Here is a 9531-nt window from a genome sequence, read left to right on the forward strand (position 1 = left end):
GTCATTATGGACAGCTACCGTACAGGTACCGTTAGAATCGCTACTGTTTTGACTTTTTCCTCGCACACTTTTCATTTGTTTCTTCGTTCTTTGTAGAGCTAATTTCAGTGTCTTTTTTACACTCTCCACACCGTTTAATTGCTCATCATCGAACCTTTTTGCGATTTGTTCGCAGGCTGATATTTTGTTTTTCGTTGTCGTAATGTCATTCTTTAAAGTGTTGAAGTTTCTGTCGTGATCACTTTGTGCCTTCTTAATCTTAGCGTTTGCGTCAGTGATTGTTTAACGTATTTCTTTTATGTTACTGTCACAGTTAGTTTTTTCATCAGCCAGCTGTTTGGTTTGAGTATCTACCGATTCTTTTAGCTTTGCGTTTTCATCTTTAATGCGTTTTAATTCATTATGTATATCGTTGAATCGTCCCTCGTATTCCTTACTGTGTGCTTTCAATGTTGTAATTTCTGCATGGTAGTTCTTAGCTCTGTCTTGTGCTTTTTCCCTTTCTTTGTACAGATTACTCACACTTTTCGTAAGATCTGCAATGTCTGTTTGAAATTTTATATTGATATTATTTTCGTTTGAAGACGTGATCTACATTTTATACACGGAAGGCACCTCCGGGCACTGCAGTTTATGACTTGTTTTATTAATACATGTATAATTAAATGTTACGTGACAAAAGGTCAAGTTACTTCTATATCTATATATGCAAAATGTACATTCTGCATTTATTTGTAAAGTAGGAGTTATCTTTGAAATCATATTTTCGCTCCGTCCATACAAGTTATGGTGTATTTTATCAGATTTCTTGAAAATGGCAAAATCTAAAGCTTTTAATGTCCATCCTGCAGATTGAAGTAAATGACTGTTTCCAAATTATGCTGGTTTGTTAAAGATTTGTTGAATAAAATGTGCATATTTTGCATTTACTTAATTTGCTGTTATGACCTGTGTTAAATATGTAACATGACTAAGTTTCATAACATTGTATATGTAAACTTTATTCATTTTAAAACAATTGCAAAAGAAAGTGTATAAACTTAAATCAACCACGCTTGGTGGTATACAAAGTGCACGCACAAAGTGCACTTACCCTTGGGAGATTATATTAAGGAGCTGAACAACCTCCACCCGTGTGTTTATATATGTTTCAACATGGTCATCTTCATGGCCGCCGCAGGTCTATGCCTTTAATTGCTGTAGTCATAATTAGTCATAATTAGAACGAAATGGCTACTAGTGCCAGACCATTGTTAAAACCATCAGCCAAGTCCATAATGAGCGAGTCAGTGTAGTTCAAACGTAATTCCGTGGTGAGGTACGCTGTGATTTCGGTCTTGTAATGCTATATCTATTTAACCTTGATATTACTTTAGGATAGTTTTCAGCACAGGTTCCTTTCTAAGGACCCTCTTCGCTGGACGTATAAGTGTTGAAATTATGAAAAAATAAATAGAATAGATTACAAAATTGTCAACCGAATGCAATTACCAATCGATAGGAAGAGATGTGGAATAGATGTAGAATTGGCGTAAGGTGTTAATTCGTAAATAAAAATGCATCGATGATATAAAACGCGGAAGATTATATGTAACAACGTCATGTTTTATAGTGATGTATGATCATTTAATGGCAACCGTCGATAAAATTCTACGTTATGTAACAATTTGGAGTAATCGCATCTATAATACAAAAGGGATGACAGAGCTTTAACAGTCATTGATCAACCGAAACACAGTATTGACATAAGAGAATGAAATTTAATTAATAGCAATGATGGTTTCATTTTGGTCATAAGAATTATTCATAGTTATGAACTTGTACCTGTGATATCCATTTGGATACAAGACCTGTCACAGGAATCTTCATAGCAAAACACAATGGGATATTACTATTGTCATACCCAAAGACATAAAGGATATCTAACAGTGTCGTTTGTAAGCAGTGTTTTAATTAGTCAAATCGGAAAATGTAATGCAATGAATCTTATTCGATTTTTCACTGGTAAAAATGTAATATAATGGGATATTATTTAAGCTTATAACTTATGTAGCTTATATTACGCATCTGTTTCAAAATGCGACATGCTGCCTCTTGGCGCTATCTTTCCGTCCGTCCAAAAAGGAAGTGCTACCTCTTGGCGTTGTCTTACCGTCCGTCCAAAAAGGACGTGCTACCTCTTGGTGTTGTCTTTCCATCCGTCCAAAAAGGAAGTGCTACCTTTTGGCGTTGTCTTTCCGTCCGTCCAAAAACGACGTGCTACCTCTTGGCGTTGTCGTTTGTCCGTCCAAAAGGGACGTGCTGCCTCTTGGCGTTGCCATTTCGTCCGGCTGTAATCATTGTCATCCGGAGATATTTGACAGACCGTCTGATATGTATAAGGAGCTTGAAGGCAAAGTTTAATTTGTAGATTTTATATTCTCATGCGGCTAAAGTGTACCTACACGTGTAGCTTTTGAAAAATAGGCGGTCGGTCGTCTTGAATTTTAAGGATTGAAGTTTGGCGAGCTTGTACCGATGTCGGTACATTTGTTACTGTCAGTCTGCGTCATCTCCAACTCTGATAACTTGAATACTCGGAAGTCAAAATTCAGATCCATCAGCAAAAATACTAAACATAAATTGCTCTCGGTTACCTCGAATTCCCGTGATATCTCGATTTTGTTTTATCGTGATCCGACTGACTTCGAGATAGGGAGGTTTGAGTGTAATTGCCCGATCGCCAGCTGTCAATCAAACCGCTTGGTACCGCCCCTTTTGCACGTGACTTAACCGCCAATGTTGATGCTCCGACAATTTTGAAAGCGTGCGCACAGGCGTGATCATTCAACACGCACGGGAAAACTTCTGTAGACCTCTATATGATATAGATCTACTGAAAATGGTAAAACGTTTATGTTGGGAAATATACAACACTGACAGTCGTCATCCTGAATGATTAGCGGGAGGTGTTTCATTCATACCATTTCCCAAACCTGCAAGATCACTGGAAAAATGTCTGCATTGGATTCGGTTAGAATCTATGTGGTCGGCCAAGAGAACAGCTGAACGTAGACGTCCTGAGAGATCGTGCTAAAGGGAAACACTTTTATGTGTGTTCAAAGGTAAGAATTCAATGAAAGTGATCATAAAAAAATCTGTGATGCATGTCATGTACAGTGTATTGTAACATATCGCCAAGTAACGGATTTTTTTCCTGGTATTACGAATTCGGGTATAACAACAAACGTAGTCTAAGCTTTGTTTGCAGTACAAACTGTGTGGCACTGTAACTGTCGACACGCAAATAATAACACTCGAAATTCATTGCAAATATTGGAAGGGAAGTTTACTGCCCTTTACATATTTATTTATTTTATATAGTCTAGATATGTAATGCATTATATTCACAAAAAACAACAACAACAAAACAAAAAACAACAACAAAAAACACAATATAGGCCTAGATCTAATAGAAAAAAAATTTACGGGATGCTCACTCTCCTTAAACATATCTGTGTACAGAATTTCATATAGATCTAGATATCGTACAATAGTATGATAAAAAAAATGTGTTGATAAGGGATGCTCACTGTCACATTATCTACATATCTGATATTGTATAAACAAAAACATACCACTATCAAACCTAAGATACCTACATTGTTAAGGGCTGCTCGCTGTCCCTAACATATTAATTTCATATAGTTTAGAACTAGTCTAACTGCTAGATATCTAATATGCATACACAAAAATACATTGTTATGGTATGATCATTGTATGACCTTAACATGATATTTTTTTTGAAACAGATGTTTTTAGCACATGACACATTGTTTCAGCACTTCAAATATGGAGAGCCAACACCAGACTTCCCTGACTCAGAGTCTGCTTCGCAGAACGATAAGCCTGCCACTCCCTGCAGACCTCCACCCCGGGCCCGGGGAAGAAATTCCACAGTGACACATGTGACGCACACATCAGACAGAATAGACCAACATACTGTTAGTAGGTAGGGCTGTAACTAAACTTCAGACTTCAATAGTTATTTGTTATTAGGTATTGTAAAATCTATAAATTTATCAATCTGACAGTCATTAAGATGTCACAACTGATGTTGTGTTACCATTTTTCCTAAGGAAGAAATCATTTCTAGTTGTACATGCTTCATCTAAAGTCATATCTCTTACTGAATAACAAAGACATATGTTGGGGGGGGGGGGGGGGGGGGGGGGGGGGGTTACAAAGAAATAGTATGGTATGGTGATTTGCTAATTTTCTGTTTGATTACAGAAACACAAAATCTGGATATGCTGGCATTGACTGCAGAAAACACAAAGATGAAGGAAGAAATTGAGTTATTGAAGGGAGAACAGAACAGACTCAGGGAGGAAACAGCAAAATTGGTATTAGAAAGGAAGATCTTGTGAGAAATTTTGATGATCAGAAACTCAAGGACTTTGAGTTACATTATTTCAGACGCAGTACAATGAAAGATCAAGATTTCCAGTACTACACAGGATACTGTTATGAAAGATATATGGATGTTGTTAAATGTTTAGTACCAAATGATACTCATTTTCAATATTCAAAGAACATGAATAGTTTAAAGAAATTGAGTCTCCATGATCAGTTACTTTTATAGTCCGAATTTTCTGACGATCTTACTATGTAGACGTCAGAACTCCTTACGTGCAGAAAACGAGCAATTTTTCCGACCCACCCTTAGGTCGGCGTTTAGACAGCATTTTCTCCTTTTTCCCTCAACCTGACGCATGCAAGGTGTATATCAATTAAAAGGTAAGATATTATTTTATTACCTTACATAGATATTTAACTCTATAATGATCTTTCAATTGATATATCCATCCGCATTCTCGTTCATTCCGATTTCAGTACAGTTTTTGAAAATGGCCGCCATCGCCAGGACACCAGGTCTCGCGAGATTTCAATGTGATCAACTTATTTATAAATCAGCAAAAGAGGTTTTCCTGTAACTTAAAATAACACTTCCGGTTCTTGTCATCTGTGCGCTTGCACATTGTTGACAAGTTGTCAAGATGGCAAAATCCGGTGTTCGTTCTGCCGAGATTGCGGAACTCGCCGACGAAATCTTGGCCGAGAAAAATTTTAACTTTTCACTGAAAAGTGAGCAGTTGGAGGTCATTTCTACCTTGATTAGTGGTCAGGATGTGTTTGCCATTTTCCCAACTGGTTTTGGGAAAAGTATTTGCTATACCTTGGTTCCTCTTATTCTTGACCGGGTGCGTATTTTTTTTTTTTTTTTTTTTAATATTTTTTTTTTGTTGTCATAGTAATCGTAGAGCTAGACAGCCTAAGAAAAGTAAAGTTCTGGACTTGCCTAGAATTGATACACAATCTATTTGAGTTATTCTATGTCTAGACTACTATACAGCTGAATTAACTACATTTTTGTATATGTATGTATACAGGTAAATCAATGTGTACCACACTGAAAATCAATGAATTCATTCAAATTTGGGTCTTAATATAGATTTTTTGAGTGTAATAACATTTGTTTTGGACATCACTTTATTGCAGCTATTACTGGACATACTTTTTATGTTATTGAATTAATATTGCATTTACTTATAGCTGAAACCAGATAAGGACCATATGTGTGTTGTGGTCTCTCCACTTAAAGCACTCATCAGGGATCAAATGAGATCGTTACAAGACCATCTGGTCTTGTGTTCAGATATCAACCCCGAAACAACTCTTCCTGAGATTGAAAGTAGGCCTAATGTTCTTCTAAACTGTATATTATAATAGTTTGATAAAATAAAATTTAATAAATTGCTTTCAAATATATTGCAATTTAAAAAAATAAATGAAATTATTAATCCTATCCAGATATCAACTGGAAATGAAGACATATTTAGTATAATTTCATCCTTGTATTGGACTTGTTTATGTATAATAGGAAATTGATTTTTTTTTTAAATTGGTAAAATGTCGAAATACACTTCATCATAAACAAGTTGAAATACAGAAATGAAAGTGTAGAGTAAGTCTAAAACACTTGCTGACAGCCGTGAAATGGGATTGTCTTTAGATATTCTTTCTGGCAACACCAGTGTTGTTTTTACAACACCAGAGATGGCCGTCACACCCAGATGGAGAGATGAATTCACAAAGCTACAAGATAAGATTTGCTGTGTGGCATATGATGAGGCCCACTGCATTTCTGAATGGTATGTTCTACGTGAAAATTGATTAGCAAATACCATTACTTGAAGACATTACTCTTGCTCTGGATTTCTTGTGCTGGATTTTCCATAAAGCTGTCTAAATAATAAGATTTTCCCTCAACATGACCCTGGCTATCCACAGGGGTTAAAGCCATCAAATATACATAAATAATCTGCATATAGGGAAGGGATCAATAGATAATGCACTCATTTGAACTGAAAATTGTGGGAAAAGACAAAATAACAGGTTAATGGATGTTCAGGTATTTGTCCTGCTCAAAATCAATCTCATTACATAACAACACAACAATGTTTGATGCAAAATACCCATATGTATTTGTGAATGTGGTATTCATGAATCCATAATTTATATTTCAAATGTTAACAGGAATTAAATCAAGACTTGAAATGTAGGTCAAGCCGTTGTGGGAAAAAAGCATTTATTATATTGATCTACTAATATAAAAATGATTTATTGATACTGATGCATCATTTTCTATATTGTTTTTTTCCACAAGGGCATGAAATAGAAGTGATTTTCAAATACTAGGTACTAGTGGTACTTCTTAGTACATGTACTCAATAGACAGTAGATACAGTACATACAATGCATATAAAGATCAAACATTAATCCCTTACATAGCATATACAAATGTACTTCAAATTTATTATAATTATTATTATACTGTTTCAGTATATATAAAAAGGTATGGATAAAATTACAACTCAATTTTCTAATTGTTATTATCAATTCATGGGAACATTGGAAGGTACATTCAATTGAACTAATGTTTTTGAACATGCACATATTCTATTTAATGAATTTAGAAATGGCGTATATATATCAGTACAATGTATACATTTGAAAACGATTCATTGTTGACAGTCAAGTTTTTGCGCATTTTATATTTTCAGTCTCTGACTGGGCAGAATTTTTATTTGACTCTCAGGATTTTACAGCTGAGAGTCACTGACTCTTGAGATTTTAATACTACTGGATGTCCATGTAAAGGATTACACCATTTATACTATCAAGTCTGAATACAAATAATTTTTTATCACACTACTGCAGTCAACGGTGGTAGTCATTCCATTTTTTTCTGATAATACATGTACATAAAATCTAACTAATGCTGAAGTGAAGAAAAAAATATTTTCATATTTCAGGGGACTGGATTTTAGACCTGATTACAAGCGTGTCGCAATACTTCAGAATATCTTCAGAATAGTCCTAGCAGTGACTGCAACAGCTACAACACAAATACAACATGACATAGAACAAGTCCTTGGGTTTAAAAATTGTCATATTGTCACTCAGGTGCCTGATAGACCAAACATATTCTTAAATAAAAAAAAAAAAAAAAAAACAGAAAAAGTTGAAGAGCTGGAATGGATTAGTGAAGAAATAGTAAGACATGGTGTAGGTTGTGAGAAAAGTCTTGTTTATGTGAATACCATTGCCATATGTGAAAGGTTATACATCTATTTTCATTCACAGTTAAAGGAAAAAGCATACAATGGAAAACCATCTGCACAAACCAGAATGATAGAGATGTTTCATTCACACACAGATGACAATTCTAAAGAAAGAATCATGAAAGGTTTTTCAGTTTCAGATGGCCCCATTCGTGTCCAAATTGCAACAAATGCCTGTGGTATGGGGTTAGATATTCCCGACATTAAAGTTGTCGTACTGTGGGGCTTACCAAAGACCATGTTACAGTTATGGCAACAGGTAGGTCGTGGAGGTCGCGATGGCCGTGAATGTATAGCTATGGGTTATGCATATCCAAGAAGTATGTCGGTATCTTGTGAAAAGTGCAAGTTGATGGGTAAACAAAAATGTTCAGATACTTGCCAAACAAAATCTGGTCTGTTAAAGTTATCAGAAATGGAAGAATGCCAGAGGCTTATCTGCTTGGAACAGCTCTGTTCCAATACAACTGCTTTGAAATCCATTTTGAAGCACCATCAACGTGATGAACAATGCTGTGGACATTGTGTTTGTGAGTTTTGTAAATGTTGTGTAGTATGTATAAAAAAATGTTCATGTACAAACAAAATGGATGCTACAGCTCTCAGCAATTTGTTGCAAAGGTACCTCAATTTATATGAGTGATATTTTCATTTTCACTTCTATAAATTTGTTCATAAAATGAACATTCCAAAATCACATATGACAACCCTTTCATACAACAAATACACTATCAGGTACCTTTCACTGAAGGAACCAGGCATGACTATCAATGAATTAAGTAATTTGTACTGTACATGTAATTACAGGTAAGTTACACATTACATCTGGAAAATTTTGCAATGCCCTACATTCACATTGTTCCAACCAAAAACTAATACTGTAACTGAAAGGTTTGGAGTTGGAATCAAATTGAATGACTGTCATTGATGGCCATATGTTGTTGGATTAAAGCGAGTTGACCCTTAAAATAGCGGTACAAATCCCATCTCACTATGTTGCGCTCATTGAAATTATCAGGGTTCACCTAATTGGAATCTGCATTGCAATATATTTCAGTTTTAACACATACATGTATTGCAATATACTAGTATATTTTTTACATTAATTAATAATGAATATGAGTAAGTAAATTTAAATAACAAAATAACATATTAACATTAGATTTGGAAATGTCATCCCTCTTGGATGCTTGACTCATCCGTATAATACTAAATGAACATTGTTAATATTTGAGACTGTCTCCAGACTAAAGTAGCAGAGTTTGCATCTCTCTGTGACTGGCGAAATTGTCACGATGTTTAAGAACTTTTTTTTTGAAATGCTGCGGCTTTGTAATTCCTTTAAAAGGGGCTATTCCCTCAAACCCCTTGAAACTTCGACCGGGAATTAATTTAAAAAGATCCAATGGCTGTAGAATTTTTAGAAGTTTCTGTACTTGTGACCTACGGTCAAATTGTCCAGTCTTCCTTGTCAAATGGCAACTCCTTTGGGCAACCTCACCATGATACATCTTCTCAAGGGTTTTTCCAACACCAAGCATCTGACTATGTCTTGCAATAGTATTGTCTGTTAGTTGACCTCCAGCATTCCTACTATTTTCCTTGTAATCTTTATTTAGAAATTCATTATAAAGATCTTTTGGTAATTTTTTACCTTTACCACCACCAATGTTGACTGTGCGGTTCCAAATTAACATATGTTTAAGGTACTCAGATGTACCACCATGGACGTTTGTCAATAACCTGTGTGCAAAAATGAAGTATTTAGGATGGTTTTGCTGAGCAAACTCCATCAAGTCAAATTTCCAATGGAGCAGCATTCTGTTGCCGTCATTGTGACGTACAGCGTCATGTCATGCAAGAT

The 9531-nt window shown here is 35.3% G+C and overlaps 1 long non-coding RNA gene across 1 annotated transcript; it reads left to right on the forward strand.

The window, feature by feature from the left end:
- The first annotated feature begins 2917 nt into the window (after positions 1-2917).
- On the forward strand, positions 2918-4388 carry LOC117335189. The gene is made up of 3 exons (XR_004534305.1): positions 2918-3104; positions 3822-3991; positions 4273-4388. It is a non-coding gene; the product is annotated as an uncharacterized LOC117335189 (long non-coding RNA).
- The last annotated feature ends 5143 nt before the right edge of the window (positions 4389-9531 follow it).

The sequence above is a fragment of the Pecten maximus genome, chromosome 9 (genome assembly GCF_902652985.1).
Source record: "Pecten maximus chromosome 9, xPecMax1.1, whole genome shotgun sequence".
Lineage (NCBI taxonomy): Eukaryota > Metazoa > Mollusca > Bivalvia > Pectinida > Pectinidae > Pecten > Pecten maximus.